The sequence below is a fragment of the Anas acuta genome, chromosome 15 (assembly GCF_963932015.1).
Source record: "Anas acuta chromosome 15, bAnaAcu1.1, whole genome shotgun sequence".
NCBI classification, from domain to species: Eukaryota; Metazoa; Chordata; class Aves; order Anseriformes; family Anatidae; genus Anas; species Anas acuta.
Window position 1 is genome coordinate 11,125,267 of NC_088993.1, and position 25,043 is coordinate 11,150,309.

General features: G+C 39.1%; 1 long non-coding RNA gene across 1 annotated transcript in view; it reads left to right on the forward strand.

Moving 5' to 3' along the window:
* LOC137864712 (uncharacterized) overlaps nucleotides 1-19,785 on the forward strand; it is a 51,548-nt gene extending 31,763 nt beyond the window's left edge. The window contains exon 5 of the long non-coding RNA XR_011101601.1: nucleotides 19,671-19,785. This is a non-coding gene — a long non-coding RNA (uncharacterized lncRNA). The remainder of the gene's footprint in view (nucleotides 1-19,670) is intronic.
* Nucleotides 19,786-25,043: the final 5,258 nt, after the last annotated feature.

The window sequence follows — 25,043 nt, forward strand, 5'->3', positions numbered from 1 at the left end:
GATGCAATGGCTTCTCATTTTGCCTAGAGCTAATTCCACATATGTTAACCCCTCGCCCCCACTCTTCCCTTTAAAAATAGCATTGATTGCTGTTATTTCCCTTAATGCCTGTGGACTCCTGCCATTAATTTGAACTTTTGTACGTGCATCACATAAGGATGCAATCTTTAAAAGTGTGCTTTGTTTTCTAAGAGGCTGTAAGAACGTGAATCCTTTTGCTCTCTGAAATTTTAAAGATAAATCATGAACATCAAATGATTTATGGCTCTAGTATGCTTAGCTGCACTCAGACTCCAACGAATTTTGGAGTCTCTTCTGCAGTGAGATTGGGGGCACTAGAGATCCAGAACATGTGCGCTGGCTGGCGGGATGAAATGCACAAGGATCATGTAACTCTATTTACAACCAGCCTCCAACAAACATTTTAGTTGCAAGCCCTACATTAGAGATTGCAAAAACATCTGTCTGGTCATTTTTACCTTCTTACATCAAATACAGCTGCCATCCAGTTTGTCAGGGAGAGGAACTAGGGATGTATTAAAGAATAAGGAGAAGAAATCCCTGCAGGTGGTCAGGTCACCACTAAAGGCAATTTTAAACCCTGTGACTTGGGCATTTCATTCTCCTCAAGTCTTATTGACTTCTGGAGGATTCTGTAATGGAATGCTCTTCTCCTTTTATTTTTCCCATTTTTTTATCTTAACCTCTCTGGCACCTGTTCCCATGTTGAGCAGCTGTATTTTAGGTCTTCTCTAATTGTTCTGTAATATTCCTGTCATTATTCTTTGAGTGCTGATGTGAGTCGTGTGCAGCAGAATAACAAAAATACACTAAACAGTTGTGAATGCCCATTTTGATTCAAATAAATCTGATTTACTGCCTCTGTATATGCTTGTGATCATTTTCCCTGGCTGCCTATGATATGGATATCCATAGTTACCAGTCAAGGAATAGAAATCACCTCATATAACGTGTATAACCTATTGCATGTGAAGAATGACATTGCATAGTGCAAGGGAGATATCCAGTCAGCTTGTCATTTGCTTTAGGAATATGTGAGATGAAAGAAATTGTATGAATGTAATTTAGTGTAATTGCATTAATGCATCATGCTGCTGTCATTCTAGGAACTTGAACATTCTAGCTCTTGGAGTGATTTGGAAATAGTTGTAAATGACTTTAGGTATGTATTACTTAAGCTAACATCTATGGACAACTTCTGACTACTTTTCAGTAAAATGCTGAAAAAGAAGAACGCCAAAACTGCTGCTATGGGGTAGGGAGGCTGTACCTGGGTAACATACCAAATAACATTTGTTGTATTTTTACACAGTTAAATTAATTACAAAAAATTAGTTTCAATTTCTGTTTCTTTCTGAAAATGCCCATGTAGTGATGCAAAAACATTTTTTTTTTTCTGAAGAAGGAAGTCACATAGAATGACTCCTGAACTGCTAGATTCCTGGATCTATTAAACCTGATGGAATCATTCATAAATGGACAGAGTACTTGAACCATCAGATGGTTCTTTCAATAGTTTAAAATTACATGCAGCAACATCAGAAAGCATGTAAAATAAGTAATTTTTCTACATAAGTTCTAAAGCAAAAAGGTTACCTATTTTTGGAATTATCCTCATAAAATCGCCAATAAAAATGTATGTGTAGGGTAATCATACTTTTTGAGTAGAAAGTAAAATCAGTTCTGTCAAAGCAATCTTCCCTAGCTATGTTGGAAGAGAAGATACATGCAAAAAACAGAAGTGGTGTTCAATATTTCGTCTGCTCTATTGTTTTCTTGTGTGATGTTCTGCAACTGTCAACCATGAACAGCCCTAGAGAGGTGCTTGTTACAGGAGTTGTCACTGGGCTGTGTTTTTACACTGTGTAGCCCAGTGCAGTTGTGCTTAACTACGGTTTATATGCACTATAAATAATCATCAGTTGCAGCAGGCTTTCAGATGTTTGAAATTAACTCAGATGTTTTGGAGCCTGTCTGTATATTCTTGTTTATTCCTTCTCACACAGTGTAAACAGCATATCCCACTGGAAAGAGAAACAGACCCTTGCAGTTACGTAATTACAGGAGTACAAAATAAGAATTGGGTCATTATTCACGCATATACTAATCTAGTACGGATATTGCTGAACGATGCAGTGCCTTTGATTTTTCTGGCAGAGTTGCTTGCCAAGGATATATATATATATTTCAAGGATATATAGGTTTCAAAAAACTTAAGTGCTAACTGACATAAAATTGACTCTCAGCGATGTTTTTCCTATGTGCAAAGCTCATACCCAGTCTGATTTATAGGTGCCTGGTGAGGAGTGATAACCTTCTGTGCTCCTTCATTTGCAGAGATCAAGAACTGCTCACAACTTGCCACTGCTCCAGGCCAGGCTGTGTGCTCAGGCTTCTGTTCTATGGAAACTAGAGCATGATAAAGGGGCTGATGTGTGTTTGGGTATTGTCCAAATGCAGAGTTCGTGTCTCCAGGCCATGCACTCAGACTCAGGAGCTCAGAAGGATCCCTTCTTCCCTTGTTAGACAGTGGACGTTGCCAACAGCAAAGCACTGGCAATAATGAGAACTGTAGAAAAGTAAGCTGAATTAATACAGTAGTTGGTACTAGAGACATGATGGCATCAGATATGAAAGCATTAGGTCTTTACAAACAAGAATTCGTTTGCGTGTGAGAGCTAAGCCTGGCTTAATCAAATGGTGTATCAATAAAGCCATCCCACTGTTCAAATATTTAGGGGATCGGTGGGATGAAAAGATGGAAAAGGGCATCCTTCTTCCTATGCAGGGCTGCATTTGTCCTGTAGTTCCTGAGTAATACCAGTGTCCAGATATTCGAGCAATTTCAAGCTTTATTGTATCCTGTAGAATAACACAAACAGAAATTGTGAGTTCTTATTATTCATTTTTGACAAACTACAGTATATTCACTATAGATCCTATTAACAAATTGCTGTAGTCAGTAGGTATAAATTTAATCACTTCAAATCTGTTGCTCTGAACAGAGAATACATTTATTGTACTCCAGCAATAAAAGCACATAACAATTTTTCTTAGAATGTAATGTCCTCCAGCTGAGCTGGATTATAGCACCGATTGCACTTTACTGAAAGCATACATTTAGAAAGGAATTGTACTAACCTGGCAACTTAGGAGCAAAATGCTAAGTAAAGCTCTAGAGCAGGAGACCTGTCTCCTAAGCAGAAACTCAGAGATGGCTGTTAAGTGAGTAGTTCTTACAGCAGAAAATGTCCTTGAAATGTGCAGAAACTGATAATGAGCTCACAGAGGACACTGCCTGCCAGCTGCAGGTGGGGAGATGCCTGTCTGCATCTATTATTCTCTGAGACAACTCGCAGATTGGTGTTGTAATGCATAGACAACAAATAGATGAACAAGACTCTTGAGATTCTTTTATGAATCTTATGATTTTTGAAGGATTTTGGCACATTAGTTTTTAACTGCTGTGTTTGGATATACTGAATAGTAACCTCCAGATTTGAAAATCCAGAAGGTGAGAAGAGAAGGCATTTTGCTGATTCTTGAATTCTCCATGTTGGCTTGTCCTCCAAGTAGAGGTGGATGGAAGCAGGTGCTAAGTAGAATGTGTGCTTAAGTGCTTCGTTGAATTTGAGAAGACCGAATTTTTGCAAATGTATTGTGTGTCGCATGCAATGCTGAGGTGAGCCATACAAACTGTAGTTCTCGGCAAAATTCAGCACCTAAATTTTTTTGCTAGAATGTCAAATATTCCTGTGCAAAATGTGATGTTCCTGAAGTTTGATTATCATAAGAAATGTGAAGCCCTTACTAAGCTGTGTTTCAAAGCTGATATCTTAGAATACCATGGTAAGGTAATTTCAGATTGCCAAATCCTTACTGTTTCCCAGAAGATACAGCTATATAAAACTTTACTTAACAGTGATGTTGAAAAATGTGTGCTAATCAGTGCAGAAGATTTTCCCCATCGTGTAACTTTATAATTGATGGTGTCATCAACAGCAGAGACAGTCATTTAAATTATGAATGCTTCTGGTTATAAATGATGGAATTTTTTTGGCATAGGAATTAAAGTGTATGCATTATTAGAACTATTAGAAGAACTCGAGTCATGCTTTGGAGAAAAGTACAAAATTAAACATGGTTTTAAAGTTCATGAATATTTGGGTAACCAAGCATATTTTTCTATTAAATATGTAGCTATTACAAAACAGATGAGCATCCACTGAATAATGTTTGAAAGTTTTTCTAAGCCTTGTTGAAGTTGGTATATAAACCAACCTTAAATTAAACCAACCTTAAATTATAATACCTACAAGCAATTATGTGAGTGCCTTTATGGAAGCAGGCAGCTGAGATGATCAGCTTAATCTTTGTCAGCCAGTTCTGTTTTGATGGAGATGCTCTAGAGAGCTTTCTGATGAGCAGTGTCTCTGACAGGTCTGAGGGGGAGTAACTTCCCTGTAGAGGTGACCAGCCAAGCATTGCCTGAACATTTTCTGTAATTGCGTTTATTTGCAGAATACGCTTCTATTTAGATCTTTGGTTTATGGACAGCATTTAGCTAAGTGATATAAATGGATCAAAGAAAAACGTGGGAGCTCATCTTCTGCTGACATGGCCAGCGGGTTGCCTTCTGAAAGGAGGATTTCTTTTGGTGAGTGGGATTGGATTTCACCCAGTTTTAAAACTACAAGTATGGAAATCATGGTCTGATAATCAGGCATCGCTTTCATTGTATCTTGGTATCCTAATTCTGCCAGTTCTTCAGCAACCCCCTAGAGTTTTCCAAAGAAAGCTGTGTAAACAACGTCAATTGCAAAATATCAAGACGGCTATTAGAGAAAGAAAACCAGACAGTAAAATGGAAAATAACAAATCCCATCTTTAGAAGTAGAAAAGTTTTAACTCCCTTTCCACATTTGCTTTTACTGGGGGTAATATCCATAAACTTCCTGAAGACAGCACCCTGGAGTGTCGCCTGTGCTGACTCTGGGATGAGGCTGCAGCACTTTGGAAATCCCTTGGGATCTCAGCGAAGACAGTAACCCCGGTCGGAGGCCATGGCAGCTTGCGGAGGTGGCAGCTGGCTCTGCGCAGCTTGGGAGCCATCATCACACAGCCATGCTCAGCTGCGCAGGGTGCCTCCGGAAAGAAATGTATACCCAAAATTCAGCTTGCTCAAAAGAACAGTCTCTTTTGAGATATTGTCTCATGGCATATAACTGAAGAGAGTTTGAGTATTTTCTTGTTTCTATAAAACAATCTGCGTAAGACCCATCAAAGTAGAGCAGCAGTTAGCTTCCCCAAAGCGAGCTCCCCTTGCCTACCTCCCAGTGTGAGCAGTGGGCTGTAGGTCGGTTGCTACAACAATTTTGCAGTTCCGCTCTATGCAGTAGGATTAAGACTAAATACCCTAATGTACTTGCCTGTAATGACATGTGCTTGGTGTCAGAAATTCGGAACTGAGCAAAGTTAGTTACTAAACTGTCTGTGTCCTTGGAATGCTGAACACATGTGGAGCAGATGCAAGAGATTAGAAAAACACAGAACTATAGATGAGAAATGTTCACAATTACAGTGGCAAATGTGCAGTTTGTACATATGTATGTATGTCTCTTTCCTGACTATTTTGAAAAGTGTTATGGAGAAAAAGGCTGAACATGAAAATTTTTGTTGACTCCATTTGGAATTGAATTAATTCTGATTCAAACCATGTTTTCAAAATGGTCTTTCTTTCCCTGTATTCCAGCTTAGTAAAAGCAAATCAATATGTTTAACTCCACCACTTAATTTCGGACCATTTTAAGTTGTCTTATGAATTTGATAATTCAGCTTGTCCTCTACTGTTTCAGCTACGAAGGAGATTCCAGTTAGGACCTGCAGGATCAGATATCCTGTGTCTCAGCTGACCCAAAATCCCCATGGTGGTTTTAGCACCATTCTTAAGAGAACCATGCAGACCTGGTGACTAACAACAGACTTGTTTACCTGATCATGGAAGAGGATTTAATTTAAAAGATAGTGGCATCAGTATTAGAAACCTCAGGATTAAATGACAGTGTCTTGAATGTTCTTACTTTTTGCTGTTACTTGAAGTAATTCATTATTAGTATGCAATTCGGTAGAAAATGAAAGAAGCTTAACGGATCCCTTTTGCTTTGGGGAAATCCTCCACAACAAAATTGTAAGTGAAAATGTGAAATTTTTCTAGGACTCTTTTTCAAAACTCAAGTCTCTGAGGATCATGTGCCTTACGCCCACTATGCCTATACAGAGCAAAGCTGGATAAGCTGTAATAAAGAACTCCTTTTGCTTATGCTGCTGCTCACAACACACACAGTGCTGTCTTGATGCAGTAAAATGTGCAAAATTTTAAAAAGACCAGCACTATTACTCCAGCCCCAGGGTTTTCTAAAAGGGCAGACTCTGAAGGGAGCTAAACAGACCTAGTTCATGTTAAGACTGTTTTTACAGATCCCTGACAGGGTGTAAAATTACAGTGGTCAATGCAGATAAAGCTGACACATACTTGCAAGCATAGCGAGAGTTTTGGACTATATTTAACAAAAACACTAGTTCTGTGTTTGGGTAATACACTCTGCCTCCATACCCCAAAGTATCATGGGAATCCCAGGTCTCTCCAGCTTCTCCTGTTAATTATGTCCCACGTAGTGGTTTCCAATTTTATCATTTGAGCTTGTTGGTGGAAAGAGGTATGGTTTTGAGGTAAAGAAACCGAAGATACTTTCTTAAAATGCATCCAGTTTTTAAGTCTACAAGACCTGGTCTCTTTTCTGCATTGGTAGGCAAAAATGCAGCGTTGGATTTTCTTTCTCTTTGTACGGGTGAAAATGTGTGAGTTTGGCAAGCTGAGAAGAGGTGACATTTTCTGATGGTGACTAGAGCACATCTTTGCTATATGCATTGCATGGGCAACATGGCCAAAACAGCTGTTTTTGCCTTCATCTTAGAGCTGATAATAAGAGACTCCTGGAGTTAAGTTTGCAAAAGAGCTGCGTATTAAATGCTGCTTTAAAAATCTGTCTGTAAATACCGTTGTAGAAGCTGCTGCTACACTGGCAGTCCCAGAAAAAGTGACTCTTCAGAACACCAAAAATCAGGCCCACTCCCCAAGCTAATGTAAGGCATTGTCTGTATTTAGTCTGCTTGTAAATGCATGCAATTAATAGTCTAAAGGCCATTTCTTTGAATCATATGTGACAGGAATTTTTCCCCGGTGGTAGCAGCTATTTCTGTTCAGAGGAACACTGACCACTTTCCAGATCTTTCTGAGACATTTTGCATCATCTGACATTTCTGCGGGCAATGTTTGCTCGGTGGTGAATTTGATTGTAAACTCTGTAGCTGTGAAGTTAAAGGAAACAGGAGTCTTGGCAAATTTCTAAACTGATGTCTGGTAAGGAGTGGGAATTTAATGAATAAGAATTGTAGAATCAGTCTCTTAATTTGTTCTGATAAGGGTAAAGTGCCTGATAGTATTTTTTGTATTGATTTAGTAAGCATGGCAATACTGAAATTTATTATCTGCACCTATTCGGAGTTTTTTTCTTTACTTCTCACGTTAATGAATCTTTTGAGTTTCTTGACATTGGGAATGTGGCCTTTTAAGTTAGCATCTGAATGTGAATCCTCCCATCTGAGCAACATAAAATAAATATCTTTTAATTCAGTAACACTTGGAAAGGATTTTCTCCTGTTCATGCGAAGACAGGCAGGTTTGTGGTAGCTGTGTCACACCTTTATAACTGTATAGAAGGGGATGCTCAGAGAATTACACTTTATAGCAACTGATAGTAGTCAGGTATTTTTAACCTACATCAATTAATCCCTTTTATCTGAAATAATTGTTGTGGATAAATGAATCTAGTTAAAGTCTCAGTGCATCCCACCCAGGGTATTTCCATAGTCTGTCAGAGAGTGGCAATATCCCTGTGTGCAGCCTCAGTGACAGACACTTTGGCTGATGAGAGCTGGGCATAGCTCTTGCAGAGGATGCCACTATCATTTCTGTATTGGCTAGAGAACAGATGAGATTGCAGAATGAAATTATCTTTCTCTTACGGGAAATACAATACAAAGCTTACAAGCTATTCCTAAGTCTAAGACAAGGAAATCCCATTGCTTTTTAAAGGGACTGGAGTAAGATTCAGTCTTCCAAGCAGAGCAATCATTTATAAATTATAGGGACAAACATATGATATCTATAACTGCTTACTATATAGAGACTTCCTGTTTCCATTAAAGTCAATGGCAGAGTTCCCGTTGACTTCAGTGCTAACAGAATCCGGACTGCAGGCCTTAAAACAAATGTTTCCCATTAAAATTGTGATATAATTAGCATCAGGAAGCTGCTTAATGAGCTGGATCTGATAGCTATAGAAGCTGTGGATTGTTTATATGAACTGAATCTTTCTTTGTTTCTCTTCTTGATTTTAAAATTAAGTAGTGTCCTTTTTTTTACCAAACTCTATAAATATTTAGTCCTGTACCACATTGTGGTTAAAGCCATCATATTATTATTACTAGTGGAAACTACTTTGTGGGCTATGTCAAGACAAATGGATGTTTCTGTTAAGGCAATGTGGTTATTATCAGCCATGTTCTTCAGAATATCAGCTGTATTCTTAAGTTTGCTTTTCATTCAAAAGAGGAACATTCCAACATAAGGTCAAAAAAGACAGTGATTTTTGGTGTAAGGAGGAAACAGACGCTCTTGAGAAAGTAACGGTTGCAGGCCCTCCAGGAATGGCAGCAGGTTAGTGTTTGAGTAATTCATGTGAGCTCAGTTCAGGGGTAAGGATCTGCTCTGTTAGGGACCAGCAACAAATCCAGGACGGGATCCCACTACAGCAGATTCTGCCACCAGGTAACTTCTGTGTATTTAAATCACTTATGCTTCTCAGAGAGACGTGCACACAATTCAGGATGGGGCACCTGAGTTCTAATTCTGACTTGGATGTTGAGTTTCCGTGGCCCTGGACAGTTACTATTTGTTGTGTGCCTTATGTCACTGCTTCCCAGCGTGGTCTGCCACATATGCATTTAAGTGACGGGTTTTGTCCCAGGGAGGTTAAAGCCAACAGGGCAAGTTGTTGATAGGGCTTCAGTGGATGTTGAGTAGATTCTTGTGCTATGAACTGCTTCGTTACCGTAGAGGTGAATCTAAGAATGAGATCTCACTCAGTGTAAGTGTACCACAAATTTCTTCATGCATGTCATTTAAGATGACATACTGATGACAGATGACAGATTTTATAAGTATGGCTTATCTCTTTAACAGCTTAAAGAGGTTTTGTATGAATTTGCTAATCATTAATCAATTCTGGGGATAAAAAAATGAACTTAAGTACCAGCCAGTTCATTTATTTTCATTTTTTTTCTGTAAGTTCTTCATGCTGGTAAGTGCAGAATTTGGCTCACATTAGTTCTGAATCCTTCCTTATTCCTATATTGACAACGTCTCTACTGGAAGCCAGTTGAACTTTTGCCTGAATTAGGGCTGATTTATGATAGATTTGGTCCATGGATTAATTTTCCCAGTGATGAGGATGATAGGTGTTTTATTTTAAGCTGAAATAGTCCCATCTGATCTGATAACCAAGACAATAACAAAATGCAAAAATAGTCAATTTAGAAAAATAAAATTATTGGTATATTTTTCTAAACTTCCTTTTGTGCTGTACAGTTCATCTTGGGTTGGGGAGTGAAACAAATATTGTTATGGAGAGAAAAGAAACTGAGCAAATATATTTATGCATTTCTAATTTTGTCTTTGGGTGTTGAGTTGCCCTGGGTTAAGTTGCATAATGATAAGTAAAGCAACTGGACACAATCCAGTGCAAAGTGATGCATGAAACCAGCACTTTTCCCCCCCAGTGTGTGAAAATTTGTATCAGCAAGAAACAGATAGTCTAACTTGTATGTAGTTGGAGATCTGCCTGCATTTTGATACCTACATTCTTTTAAAATGAATCATTCTTCAGTGCAGACACAAGATCCCTGGCTTAGGGAAGCTAAGAAGTGACATGCTGACACTGGGCTACGTTAACCCTCCATCTTCACCAGCTTCTGTGTACTCATGCGACCCTTAGAAGTGGTGAGCAGAGAGGAGCTGTGGTCAAGCCTGTGGTTAAAGCTGTAGTTAAAGGGGTGGTTGTGCGGTGTGACAGCACAGTTCTGTACTTTGTAAAGCCGTACTGGAGCCAGGGCTGGACTTGAAACGTGCATCTCTTGTCAAAGACCAGTACGCTTAGCTCATCACTGGTGCTTGAGCGTGTGGTTGCATGGACTGGCCTGGCTGCAACACTCACCATCCTGTTCAGCCACTTTTTGTCCAGAAGATGGGGCAAGGTGCTTCATTTTAAGGAAGGGGCCTCTCATTGTTTTTCAGCTGATTGTCAGCTAAGTCAGTCATTACAGGCTCAACATCGATAATAAATGTAAATGCTTATGATAATGGTTTTGTTCCTTAAGCACCTTTCACTCTGAAAACCTAGTGTGACTTTCTACCAACTACATACCAGGGAGCCCTCATGTATTAAAAAAAAATGTCTCTGGTGTTAAAAGGAAATTACAGTTTTTAATAAATAATTTATTGCTTAAAATGACCCCCCAGCATCAGGTAGAGAGTAATCAGAAAATAGTTTCTCTGTTTTTCTTTTATTTCTAGAGGAAAAAAATAAGGCTTTCAATTTTTAGGTAGCTGCCAACCAACAGCTTTCATAAAGCATAGAGTAACCATATATGTGTGTGAAAGAAAGGAAGGTTCACTTCTACAGCAAAGCTCCTGTTTGGATCTGTTCTTTTCAAAAGTGACACTTGCTGGGAGGTAACCATTCTTCTGGGATTTGAAGCAGAGCAAGAATAAATATGTAAACAAGTCAGATCACTTTCAGGACTAGAGAACGTTTTAAATGATATTAAAGATTAAGCCAATGTAAACACGTGGCTAAAATTGTGCAGATTTTGACTGCTGCTCAATCAGAATTCGCATTTGCTTTTATTCTCAGTGTGTCTCCTTTAAAATAAGGCACAAACGTATAAATAAATTGCAGCTGATCGATCTTACTCTGGTATGTGAAGATTTGGTGTCTAATTGTAATTTAAACTGTTTGTGGCTAGCTTTTAGACCTCCCCAAAGTGAAACTAGCAATAGGAAAGCAAGCACATCTTTCTCTACTGTGATAGATCCTGCTGTCCATTGAATTCACAGCAAGCCTTTATGAAACTGCTGAGATTTGTTAATCACTTTGGTTTATTTAATTGACAGTGGGACAACTGACCAAGTGGCAAATTATCATGGGTATGGAAATGCACCTCTGAGCTCTCTGAATGCCATTTAAAGATTCAGGACTTGTTCCCAATTGACTGAAGCATTGAGTGAGGTCTGCCAGCGTTCGGTACTTCTCTTTTGGGTGGGTTACAATTTAAAGTATGCTATTGGAGCAGTGAACTGTAGAGTATTCTGCTTTTCAAGTGCTCCAAGGAATGCTGTACGTTAGATAATGATTGCTGTAGCAGGAGAGGGTTCGAGCTGGGCAATTAACTGGTCTAACTAAAACTGACAAGAAAAGATAAATGGTTTCCTCTAGCTTAGCTGAAGCATTTATGGCTCTAAGCTGTCTCACCAGGGCCAATGGGCATGGTGCCAGTGGAGGTTTTTTAGTGGCTTTGATGTTGCTGTGATGCTCCTGGAGGGTGCTGTGGAGCAATGGCAGTGGATTTTTATATTATCCCAAGCATGCACCTTGCACTCCCTTACACTTCCTAGGTATGTAAACAGCGTACGCCCATGGAACTAGGCTTTGCAAGGGATGTGGCCACCACGTGCGGACTCATTAAATTCTACACTCACTTGGCAGTCAATCTTTGCAGATTAGATTATTTTTGGAGTCCTCTGTGATCATGGTGTGGGCAGGATTTGCCCTAAGAGAAAATGTCATAAGAACAGGATGAAAAAGAAGAGTGAATTCTGTTGCTTAAAGGCCGGTCTTAGAAGAATATAAAGGATAATGAACAAATGAAATTCTGACAAGGTATAAATGAGAAAAGAAGGGAGTTTTTTGTGTTGTTTTTTTTTTTTGAGCTGTCTGCACTAAAGCTGGATGCATGAAATACAAAGCAGTTCTTATGCCTAAACACAGTTATGATTTAGTTGGCATTACCTGGGGATAAGTCATACAACATAGCAGACATATACATCCGTGCATGCAAAAGTGGCCCCACACATGGTGGTGATGCCAAGAAACCAGGGAGACCACCTGTTCTGAGATAGGGTGCAATACAAACAAACACAAAGACCTAATCTTGCCCAGCTAGTGTTAACACGAGTAGCACACCTTACGTGTGATGTACATTGACATGCTTATGCGAATGAAACACACGGCTTGACCTGCTTTTGCAGGAGAAATATACGCAACAAGGTGTGTGATTGTAATCGAGAACTGTTTAGGGAGAGCTCTTCATTGTGATCAGTGAGGTCTAGTTGTCTTTCCTTTGCTGCGATATTTATATCAACGTCAGTTCTTCAAACAGAAGATGCCTTTCAGATTAAAGTGGAAGGCCGATAATCCATCTCTGAATTGTACACTGCAGTACGGCTCTGCTGCAGCCACGCTGACAGTGATGGGGAGATCAAAGCTTTGTTCCTGCCCACGTGGGTGGCTTGCTGAATCCTCTTCCATTATATTTACTAATAGGCTACGCAGTAAAAGCAGAGAATGGGAGAAACAGGAGATTGAACAGTCAGGTGGAAGGGTATGGCCAAGAGACCAGAAAAAAACAAGACTGAGAATTTGAACAAGATCTTCTCTGTCATGCAGTACCTATCTTGGGCTGTTTTGCCTTTCTCCTTTATGCTGCCATTGGCTGAGTCTGGCAGGAAGAATAGGACAAGGGTGGTAAGCCAGCAAATAGTGAGCTATGAACAGGTAGGATTGACATCAGTATTTTAGGATATCTCTTGGCTCCCCGTTTTCTTTCCTTGTATCTTGCCTTTATACAATTTTTACACTTCATAAGACCTCTCAAAATGTCTTAAAACATTTAAATGTAGAGAATTTGTAAACACTGGTGTAGAAAACGCTTGTTCAACGGATGGCCAAGTGTGTGAAGTATGCACCCAGCCTGGCTCCCAGCCACTAAATTGACTCTAGCCCAGCTCAGCGTCTCGCCGTCTGAAATATCCAGCCTCAGTGCATCCACAGAGGTTAAGGAGCACCACCTTGTGGCTACTTGGCTGCGGACAAGTCCTCTGGGGCTGCTGGGGAAGGATGATGAGTGGTTCTTGGAGGCAGCAGGGTCAGGTTGTGAGTTAAGTGCATTCCTGCAGAGCACAACGGCCTAACGGGACACTGTTGGGTTCTACAGCATGCAGGCAAGCTCTACAGGCAATTCGAGGACTTAAATACATAAAATTTCAAGCCTCTAAAAACATTTGTAATCACATGGTATGAAAACGGCTCTTCTTACACCCGTCTTACACTGCTGAGCTACCTGGGAGGATGAATACGAGGATTTATTGATAGGTCATTAAATGCTGCCCTGCAGGACAAAAATCTGTGCAGCAGTGAAGTCGAGGAAGCTTCCAGTTCTGCCCCTTCCAGCTGCTCCATTGCCTTGTGTGCCTGCTGTTTGAGTCCTGTTTCCCACAGGTGAGCACTGACCTGCTCTGAGATGACCCACATCCCTTCCATCCTGCTGGTGTATCTTGTATATGAGCCTTCATCCCAGCGCCTTCTTTGCCCATGCACTTCCCCACAGTGGAGAATCAGTTCTCCAGAAAAAGACCTTTTCCTATATCTCGATTGTCTCATCAAGCTATGAATAGCTCCCATTGGCATTGCTACCCGAATCATATCCACCCCTGTTAAACCTTATGTAGATCTCTTCTGCTATGTAGAAACCTCGGAAAGTGGATCCTTGAATGAATAAGGGACCCAATTTTGAACAAAGCAGTCCTTTGGGATTTGAAATATCCTGCAGTGCAACACCTACTGGGACACAGGAGAGTCTGAGTGCTCAACTGGAACCTGCTGGAATTCTGCTTATTGCCAGAGAATAAACCAGCTTATTCTGACAGGCTAGAAGTTACAGAGGGCTTAGTGATTAAATCCAAATTATTTGTATCAATTTCACATATTCAAAAATCCAGAAAAATATCAAAAGATTCCATGTGATGGGCAACCTGAGTGGGCTTTGTGAGAGCTTGTACAGACAGATTATGATACCATCAGGAAAGAGCTTAAAAAGAATGTAACAGACCGGGTTCAAACCATGGTAAACATGCTGTTGTTGTTGCTGTTATTAATACTATTCCCACCAAGTGTTTGAGATGTCCTACGTACTTCTCAGACATAAAAAAGAGGATTATATTTGACCAAGCAGTTTACAGTAGGATAAGAGCTTTTTTTTTCCAGTTTGATATGGAAACAAAACAAACAATTACTTGCTTCCTGTTAAGAACCTGTTATGTATCTCTTCTGGCTTTCTTTCCTCTTAAAATGGAGAGAAAGGAAAAATAAAACGACATTAATCTGTCCTGCAGGAGTTCAGAGAATCACTTTTGGCAGGTACAGAAGTTGTGTCCTTGAACTTAGCGTCACAGCAAAAGTTCTTTATCGCATACTGTTCCTTGATAAAACAAGAATCAGTAAAGCATAGATTGTAGACTGAAGATCTGATGCTAAATGGAATTCTTAGAGGGCGAAACGTATTTAAATAAGCAATCCAAGTTCACCAAGTCTTCTGTTATAACCCATGTCTAATTTTAATTACCAAGGGAGGCCTACAGGAGGGCTATGCCTGACTTACACTAAGTGAGAAAAGGAAAAACAATCACAGGAGGAATGAGGAAGCCTAAAATTTAGTTGCAAGGTTGCAGAAGATAAAATATCAACCCATAAGATGTGAAAGTGAACAGTTGGCAAAGCTCCAGTGTGTCAGAAGAAGGTGAAAAAAACTCAGAACGTAACTTGTTCAGCAGTGGGGATGTGTTGGGAGAAACCCACTGTTTCTCTGTTGGTGGAATCTTTTGCAATCAGAAAACACAATGAGGCATGGGATCTGTACAAAATAAATACAGAACAAGAGAGATCTAGTCTTGCTTCAAACCTCTTTAGGTGTGCCCCAAACATTTATTGGCCACAGACTCATTTTCTCACTTAGGTATGTAAATCTTACGTGGGTATATCAAGTTCCTTTTTAAGCCTATTTAGGTTCCTTGCCCTTACTGCTCTCTTTGAAGGATAATGCCAAAACATGAACTCCTTGAATAGTTAGAAAATTTTGCCTTGGTTTTCGGTCTAAACATACATGTAATGCTGATCAGATTGGAGCAAGTTGAACTCGTGGTGGTGCAAATCTTTAATTCCATTCTTTTGTCTTGCTGTTTATCTCAAAATCTATTTATAAAGGACTGGCATATTGTTTCTCTGCTGTCACGCTGAACAAACCATGCTCTTTTATCTCTCCCTAAGACTGATGTTCCATTTCTGTACTTGTTCTCATAGCCAGCCTGCACTGATTCCATTTCAAATTAATCTTTTTTCAACACTGTTGACTGGAATTGTATAAATATTTCACACAAAATCTTACCAGTGCTTTGTGTAAAAGTACAAATATTTCTATCTCTACTAAAAATCTAACCTAACCCATCTTAGTTTTATATTATCTGTTTCCAAAACTGTGTTATATTGGCAGCTCTGGTACACTGACAGTCTATCAGTGCACTCAGATCTTTTTCCTTCTCTGTTGCTTCCAGCTGATGAATCCCAGGAACACGACTTTGCAGTTCACGTTATTGAATTTCTATCACTACAGACAAGAAGGTCATCTAGTTCCAATGTGGTGATCAGGTCCTCCTCGGTAATGGCAGTATCTTTCAGCTTTGCATCATGTGCTTGTTTTTTTGATGCTGGGCCTGGTCATTATTCCTAGGTGATGGCCATGCACATTAAATAGCATTGCTCCACAGACTAATCCCTGAGGAATGCCATCAGGAAATTTGCTCTGTTCTTGTAACTACTTTTTTATTATAACTTGTTGCTCCTTGTTCACATTGTTTTTTTATTAATCCCTATAAATTCCACTTTCAGTAATGATTTTTTGTGGAACGCTGTATGAAGTGAACTGTTTCAAACTCAATAGACCAACTTTAGTGCATCATTCACTTCTAAAAAGACAATTGTCTTACTCAAAATACACCAGCTGAGTCTGACATCCTCTGCTTTGGTAAACTATGCATTTTTTCTCACATTCTGTTTGCCTCACTACAGTTAATCATGCTTTGTTTCAGCATTTGCTCTAAGACATAGCATTATACTGAATTTTAAAAATAGTTTCTGGAATACATATACATTATATTTGTTGTACTTGAGCCTTAGGTAAATTTTCATTCAAATTTATTTAAAACCTGCTGCTTTACTTACAATTTCATATACCAGTTCTTTTGGTATACTAGGGAAGCAATTACATGGATCCCTTGATATTTTTCACATTAAGAAATAGCTTTGTTTCTCCTAAGATGCTGTTATTTCTGTTATCCTGCTGCTGTTTCCTTTGTGTATCGTTCTCATCTGTCATCAGCCTTAAGCAAATCAAAGCAAAGGTCTTCTTTGCTCACTCTGAAATAACACCAGCTCCCCTTAGTTAATTGATTATTAAAGAAATTCCTTGTTTACCATGCTTATGTCTTTGATGGAGCTCTGCCATCAATGGTGGCATTTATTTTCTGCTTTATGCCCAGGAAGCTAAAGTCTTCCATAAATGTGAAATTGCATTTATTATTTTCCTATATTTTTACATCCCTTGTGCTTTATATCAGCTGGTAGCTGACTTTTCACAATCAAGATGGTCTGTAATGGACATTTGATACTTTAGCTGCTTGTCTACGCACCAAGACTTCATTGGTCCTTAGGCCCTGACAATCCATTCAGGATTATCAGAGAGAAGTATTAACATGAAGTTAAAGAACAGAAACACTGTTTTCCGTGCTTATTGAACTGGCAGGGTTTCTGTTTGTGTGTTTGTCCTGGCATCCAGGGCTGATGAGAATAGTCAGGGCACTTCCTACAGAGAGAACTATTTGAGCTAACCAGCCATCTCCAAGAGTTATTTGTTCTTTGATACTTCAGAGAAATGATTTTAGCCACATCATGAAGGCATTCACTGAGATTAAAAAAATCAGCATGGGCAGGAGAGAAGTGTGCTCCCATACACTCGATCCTGTGAATCCCCACAAGATTTGCTTCTTGGCAGTGGGCGCAACATTGAACACAACCCAGAGGACTTGTTGGGAAATGGCATTGCTGAACTTCATGTCACCCCAGTCACTGGTGGCTGCACACACCCAGCTGCTGCTGCTGGGAGTGGCTCCAGACACAGAGCTGGGCGATGCAAAGCATTTTTCAGATGTTTACACCCTGAAGAACTCCCATCACAGGGTCAAGAACAACTGTTTTCACAAAGTAAATACTGTGCATTTCTGAATTCGATAATAGCTAAGGGCAGGAAGCACTGTAGCTGGAGCCTGAAGTGAAACTATGGTGGTGAGTGGAAATAGACATTCTTGTCTCCTGAATTAGGATGAGGCTTCTGTGCAGTCCAAGCAATGCTTCCCCTTTCAATAGCTACTACTGGCTGTGATGCATCGTGTTAAATTTTTCAGAGATGTAAAATTAAATTAGAAAGGGGGAGAGCAGCAAAAAGTTAGTGAATTGAAGAAAGAGTAATAATTTTGTATCTGACTCATCTTCAAACTATTCTGTCAGATCAAAAATAGCTCGTCCCCTCTACAAAGATGTTTGCCAACAACAGCAGCCCAGCAGTTTCACAATGTCTACAGTTTAGGAGCTCTGGTCAGGAATTTTACATTTCTTAATGTAGCAAGACTTTTCTTTAGCTGCAATGTTATTAGTTCAGACACAGCGACTCTCCTCCCTGTTAGCTGATAACACTTTCTGTGTATCACTACTGCTGTTCTTCTACCTTTTCCTTGTAGTATGTTAACAGAAGGATTGGCACTTGCTTAGCAAATTGCACCTGAAAAGATTTTCTTAACTAGTAGGTCTCAGAGCATATTAGAAGTTCATTTCTCAATAGAAGGGTTAGAAACAGCAAGTTTAGTTTTGAAACGTCTCACTGATATTTTTGTGGGCTCTGTTTGATGCTTGGAATATTTTTGGAGCAGATGTTTGGTCAATCGTCTTTTGAGGAGCTTGGGAACTGACTACTGCAAAAGGACAATATGGTCTGAAACCATGTCAGAAGTGCACTGGCATTTTGAAGATGATATAATTGTTTGTAAAGAATTTATGGCCTGCTGGAAACAGATTTCATGTGCCTTCCTCCTGCTAGTTGAAAGGCAGGAAACTTATCTACATTTTTTTGCCTTCTTGGCAAAGCACCATGTAATCTGCATGAGGCTCTGAGAATTAAAGCATCTAGAACAGGAGAACAGGAAACACAGGCACAAGGGCATGGACTGAGCTGAGGCGAGCTGAACACAGATCTCGCTTGGTAGTACTCGGTTACATTACACAGTGTTATCTTCAGATTGCTTCTTCCTGAAAGGGACAGCCAAAGGGGAATTTATACTTCCATTGAATGAGATTGGAGATGATGTAGATATGAAAGGTTAACTTGAAGAAGTGAAGGATCACATCCAGCATGGAACAAAACCAGCAATTATCCTGATCCCTTAGAATTATCTTCATTGCTAACAGTTACAGTACCAGTCCTTGTTCTACCTGGATAACTAACTTCACTTGGAACAGAAACATTTTTTTCCTGTTGCAACTCCATTGAAGTCAACAGATTTGCATGTAAGAGTTTGGAGCCAAGGCTGGTATGCTGCCTGTTGCCAGTTCTTTTTGGATGGCTTCTACTGATAGGTGGGTGAGACAGGAGGTTGTTTCACGTGGGGGAAGAATTACAGATGGGAAGTGGCAGCTGAAATAAACACTTGATCTTGTGCCTACAGTTTTAGGATGGAAAGTGAACATGACTCTTACCTAAGGTTGGTGAGCCAGCTCTAGTGTGCGTGATTCATATGAATACTTCCATGCTACTTGGGTTGTAAGCTCCATTGGCTAGATACGATTTTGTCCATGACTTCTGTTCTTAGGCACTGTGCCACTGCAAATATTACCATAATTAAATGCTGACAAAGAAAATTGGGCAAATATATGCTCTGTTTCTGAATATTATCTTTCAGCTGCAACCCAGCTGCGGTTTCGTACATGCAGCAGTTTATGTGATTGCTTAACAGAGAAGACAAAACAAATCTGAAACATTTTTTTATGCTATGGGTACAAGTCCATGTCATATATCATGTTTCTTAGTGATACTGGTACAAGTATGTGACAGTATTAATGGCATTATTGTTAATATGATCTGTATTTTAATAGTACATAATCCCCAGCATAAGCCCAAGGCCCAATTAGGGATGAATGAATGGTTTGGAGAAACAAGTAGTTTTGGTACCTTCACAGTCACAGCTATTATCAGTACAGCTGTTTTTAGTCTACAGCATCAGTCCAGTTCTTTCCAAAGCATTATATTCACATTATGTTTTTGACAAAAAAGATTTGTAATTGGAACTTTCATCCTGATTTTAACTTTTTCAGGTAAAATTGCCAAATCAGAAATGTGATCCTGTAAGATGTGCACGAGTCACCACGGTTGAAGTTCTTTTGACTGCAGAATCAAAGCAGAAAAAAAAACTCCCAATTGACCTCAAAGGTAGGGAAATCTTGTTCAATATCTCTTATATTGATCTGTAATATGAAGATAAACAAAGTTTATAGGGGATTTTTGCTTGGGGGTTGAGCAGAAGGTTTGTTTCACCATAGATTCATTAGCAGTTAGAAAATAATGTTTTCTAAGTGATTGCATATTTGTTTGCTCAAAATTGTATTGTAATGTGAATCATATGCCAATGAAAATACAGAATAATGTTTCTTGGTTTCAGAACCAACGCTGCACAGTCTAGACCTCAATTTCCCCAAAGTACTCAGATTTTGGTATGTTTTTATTTAACATGTCAGTTTTGATGTAGATCCAATTCTCATTACTGAAAGCTACATAAAGTTATGTCTTGCAGCAATTTTCTTCTTAAGATCTTCAATGTATGTGTATGTAAAACTAAGAATTCCAGCCTCTTTCTACATAAACTATACCATATTTTCAAGGAGAGTCATTGTATCTACATAAAGATATGCACAAGATATTTCAGGCAGGAAAAAAAAAATCTGGTCCATACATATTTCTTATTAACTGCTTTAAGTTGACTTATCTGGTTTTACAAGTACTATTGTGAAGGGAATTAATTGCACCAGAGTCAATGGAGAGAAAAATCAAGGAGTATTCTACTCACAACAAATTAAGCTTTAATACTGCAGAGTTGTCATTTTCTGTATCAAAGGCTGCTGAGAGTCATGTTGCTGGCATTAACTAGGGGGCTTGTTAATGTAGTCATGATCATCTTTCTGACAGAAACGCAACTTTTGCAAATTCAATATGAACTTTTCCTTAGGTTCTTGTTTCATTCCCATGTTATCCTTTTTTTTCTTCTTAGTGTGCTTCTTGTTTAATTTCTTAGTTAGGAACTCATTTTTCAGCATCTACAAAACTATATAATGAATGAAGAACAAGTCCGAAAGCAGTCTTAAGTGAATGCAAGTTCCATGTTCTTTTCCCATCCTTCATCTGAATAGTTTTGGGAATGTAGGTCTCCTCAACTAATTCGAGTCGAGGCCTTTGCATAAATAGGGTCATACTGTGCATTTAGACTTAGCTATGAGACAGATTCCTAATTTGTACCTTGTTATAGGTCCATTTTAAAAGATGCTGTTTTTTTCCTAGCATGACCTTTTGTAGGAGAGTAAGCCCTACATGGGTGTAGTTCTTCCTTTCTAGTAATCTCTGTAATATCTTATCAGTCCCTTAGGGGCTCACCCTTCATTCTGTGAATGGCCGGAACTGCTACTGAAGTCAGTGGTGGTTAAAGAAAGTGCAGAATCAAAGAGGTATGCTGCTGGCAGCTTAAAGGCTTTACAGAATTCAAAGTACTAGACATTGTTTCTTCAGGATTTTATACCCATTCTTAGGTATGCCTATGCCTACCACATGCAAACCTATCTGTGGAATTTCTTTTCTGCCCTTGCTCAGTTTTTTTTTTTTTTTTTTTTTTTAAGGCTGGGCAGGAGTCTGAGTGTCTTGAGTTCTTCTGCCACATGTAGTAAATCTTCTTGTGACACAAGAAGCAAAAACGAAGGGATATCACTAATAATGCAGTGGGCATCATAGGACACCTGAATGCCTGAACTACTTCAAATCCATTTGACTGTGTCTTATTTGCTGACTGCTACACACCGAGTGTAAGAGTCTATTTCATTTCCAGAGTGCTGTAAATAAACAGGACTATAAATGATAGCTGTTCCCAGTATTTCCCGGGCCAGATGATGTATTGGGCTCAAAATTACATACACAACATGCTTGAGCAATTGCATATGTCAACTTGTAATATTCGCAAGTGCATTGTTGTGCAGTAGCAGTAAGTTCAAAAAAGTTTCCTTTTTTTTTCTTCTCTTTTTGTCCTTGCATTTGCTGTGTGCAACAACTAATTTATTGGTCCCTCTGAACTTAATGAATATTCTCTCTCTCTGTGAATGATGGCTCTCTCTATTAAATGCAAGATTCCTTCAACATGGGCTCAGCAAATCCGTAAGTTATTATGTACCTGCTGTGTCCCAAATGGTAACCTCCATTTTTGTCTTAGTTTTTAGGCTCTTTGAAGACAGGCTCTTTTAGGCTCTTTTGTCTTAGTTTTTAGGCTGAGCATTGTGCAGCACCAAGCATGCTTTCTCTGATTCTCTGTGATGGCTTGCTATTCTATGCAGCAGTCCAAATCTCTGCTTAAAGAAAGCAAATAAATATCCAGATCCGTCTGGAGATGTACGTAAAATTCTCAGTGGTGGACAAAATGGTATTTCAGACAAGGACCAGAATAACAGAGCATTCCTGGGCTCTGCCTTCGGCTGGTCCTGTTCATATCTCCGTGGGAATCATTGGCCAGGGATGGTAGCGTACAGGCGAGATCTCCGGCCTTTCAGTGTTCGTCTTGATGTTGTAGGGACCTTCCTTCTCCACTTTCACTACTACTAGCACTTCTTTTACACGGTATGGCTCCCAATAGTTGAGACCAGGGATCCTCCTGGGGATATTTCCTCTCCAGTGGGTCTGCACAGGCTGGAAATGTAGGTCAGCGTGGAGAACAGTAATGGACTGTTGCCAGGTCTGCATTTGCCAGCTGGAGCAAAGCACATTGCAGCAAGGGCATGTGTACAAACCCATTCTCAGTGCTGGGACTAGCTAATTGTTTAACACTGCCAGTGAGGAGGGAAGCTCTTGGAACTATTCTGATCTCCAACAACTGTAATCAAATTCAGGCAGAGGGAAAATCGGACCTGTTTCACCTTATGTACAAAAAGCAGTGGAATATGTTGATATAAGAAAGGAGAATTTGCAATGTGTAGGAATATAATGAGTTGCATTAATGTGTTTGATAAAAATAACATTTTCTGTTACCTACGTTGAGTGATTCTGCATTTTTGAGACAAGTCTTTAACTAAAATAAATGTATCTAGAGATTTGTGTGGGATAAAGATCATATTTGGGTCAAATTAAAGAGTGGTCCATGCTGCACTGGATGGGTAAGCTGTAAAATGTAACCAATGAAAGGGTCTAAGTGGTAATCCTGCTTCTAAACTGCCAGCTCAGCGGTAAACAGAGCAGGTGCAAGCCATGTTTAATCCATGACCCCTGGGAAATGGTAATGTTAATTTCTGTTGTCTTCCTGTGCCAGATGCCAGGCTCTTTGAATTTCTAATTGAGAGCACTAGCTAAAAAGACTGAGAAGGCACAACTGAACACCTGGGTTGCATCAAAATGAGCATAGGTTTGTTAGCTGCTGCTTATTGTAATATCCCACTGTAGGCAACACCTGTGGTATGACTTTATAAATAGATAACCTGAGCTGTGATCACACAAGGTTAATTCAGAAGTTGTCAGCTTGTTGGGCAGCTTTCCAGCCATGTGCTGATGATACATGCTCATAACATGGGATCAAATCATGTTTTGTATGCTTATGTGCTTCATGGTGACAGATTTTTTTTCTTAGGTAGAAAATTCCTGGTCTGCTCTTGTGTTAAGAGGAAGCTCCAAATAGATGTGATTTTAACATTCTCTGATGATATCTTAGAGCAAGTACTTCATCTGTCATGTATAAAAACATTTAGATGATCAGAATTACTTAGATCTGGTAGTGTGTGCTCGTAGAGGGATGAAAATTTTGGCAAAGGTGCTGTTAACAGTTTTCTCATATAGTTTAATCTCTTAAATGCATTTCCTCAGTTGACAGTGATAGTCAGTGTATCCCAGGGAATTTACACACTGGAACAGCACATCCTCGTGGTTAAAAGAAAAAACAAAAAACCTCCCCTTGCTGAATATCCAAACAGTCCTTGAATGTTGGTTGTCTTTGCACCTTTACATTGAATTTCCTTCATGTTCAAGTAATTTATATTTGAAAATTATGAAGAAAAAAAAATGCAACTTGTCAGACATGAGTTGTTCCTAATTATTCAGTGTATATAGAGTTTGATTCACAAGATTCATAAATAGCTAGCAATTTATCATCAAGCCCCTTCATACTGCTCAGAAGTCATTTGGATTCTGTGATGTTGGATATATCACCAACATCCTGCTCAGGATATTTACTGGATGTTAGGTTGCTTTAACAGCAAAAGAAAGCACCAGTTCTCTGGATGGATTAATGCATTTTTGATTTGGATATTTTTTTCCTTCCCTGGATTGGAGAGGAAATTGGTAACTGCTAACATTTATTGAAGAATATTAGACCTTTCCAGTTTAGTCAAAGCTTTGTAAAGTAGCAGAAGGGTGAGCATTTTGAAAACTGCTGTATTTCCTGCTTGAGTAGCTGTGCTTGTACAATATGGGATTATTCTCTGGATTTTCCTGGAGTTCCTTAGTTAAAAAAATCATGCAAATTCCTGCATATACTGGCAGATATGAGTAATATCAATCACATGAGCAGCCCCACTGCACATGCTCACCTATGGCCAGAACAATATAGTGCAGAATTTAAGGTACATGTAATACTGCTGTGATGATGTAATGGGGAGGAAAAAGAACGCCCCCTTACTGAATGAGTTGAGTTAATTCAGTTGTTAATATTGGAGATGAAAGTCATGCAAATATTATCCTCACTTAAATTTTTGCTCTCTTTTTATCTGTATTTCATAATTCTACTACCAGAGCAACTCCTTTGTAAGACTTTGAACTTTTAAATAATTTTATAATTAACCCAAATTAAATAATTTGGATTAGTCTTATTAAACAGATGAAGAAGAGATTGTGGAAGACAGGAGTCCTTGGTTCTTGGATGATCTTTAGACTTTCAGACTGCAGTGATAAGGGAAATAAGCTACAGATTTCAGGTCTGTTTGTTTTTTGTAAGTAACCAGTTAAAATTAATGAGTAAACTTCTAAAATAAGAAGTCCTTTAATAGTGCCAAAGTTTTCTCTTAAAAAGTGCCTGCAATTTCTTTTTAGTGAGTTGTTTCTTGTCTGGGGCATTAAGCTTTTTTTTTTTTTTTTCTCACTGGTTTTGATTGGCTTCTCTGTAACAAATTTTCATTGAAGGGTTTTATCAACTTTCTGTTCTGATTAGTAAATGCTACAGAAACTTACATCTAATTCTTACCTTCACTAAGCCATTCTTATTCCAAACTCTGTCTTTTGAACCCGTAACTATTAAAAAAAAAGAAGGTATCAAAAGTTATGTTTCCAGTATACATGTACTGGATACATTGCTTGCTCAGCTGGCAGGATTCATCCTGATCCTGCTTGATTTGTCTTGATTCATCTCGATTCTTCTCTGCGTAATGCTTCAAGCTAGTAGGTCATATTGAATGTCA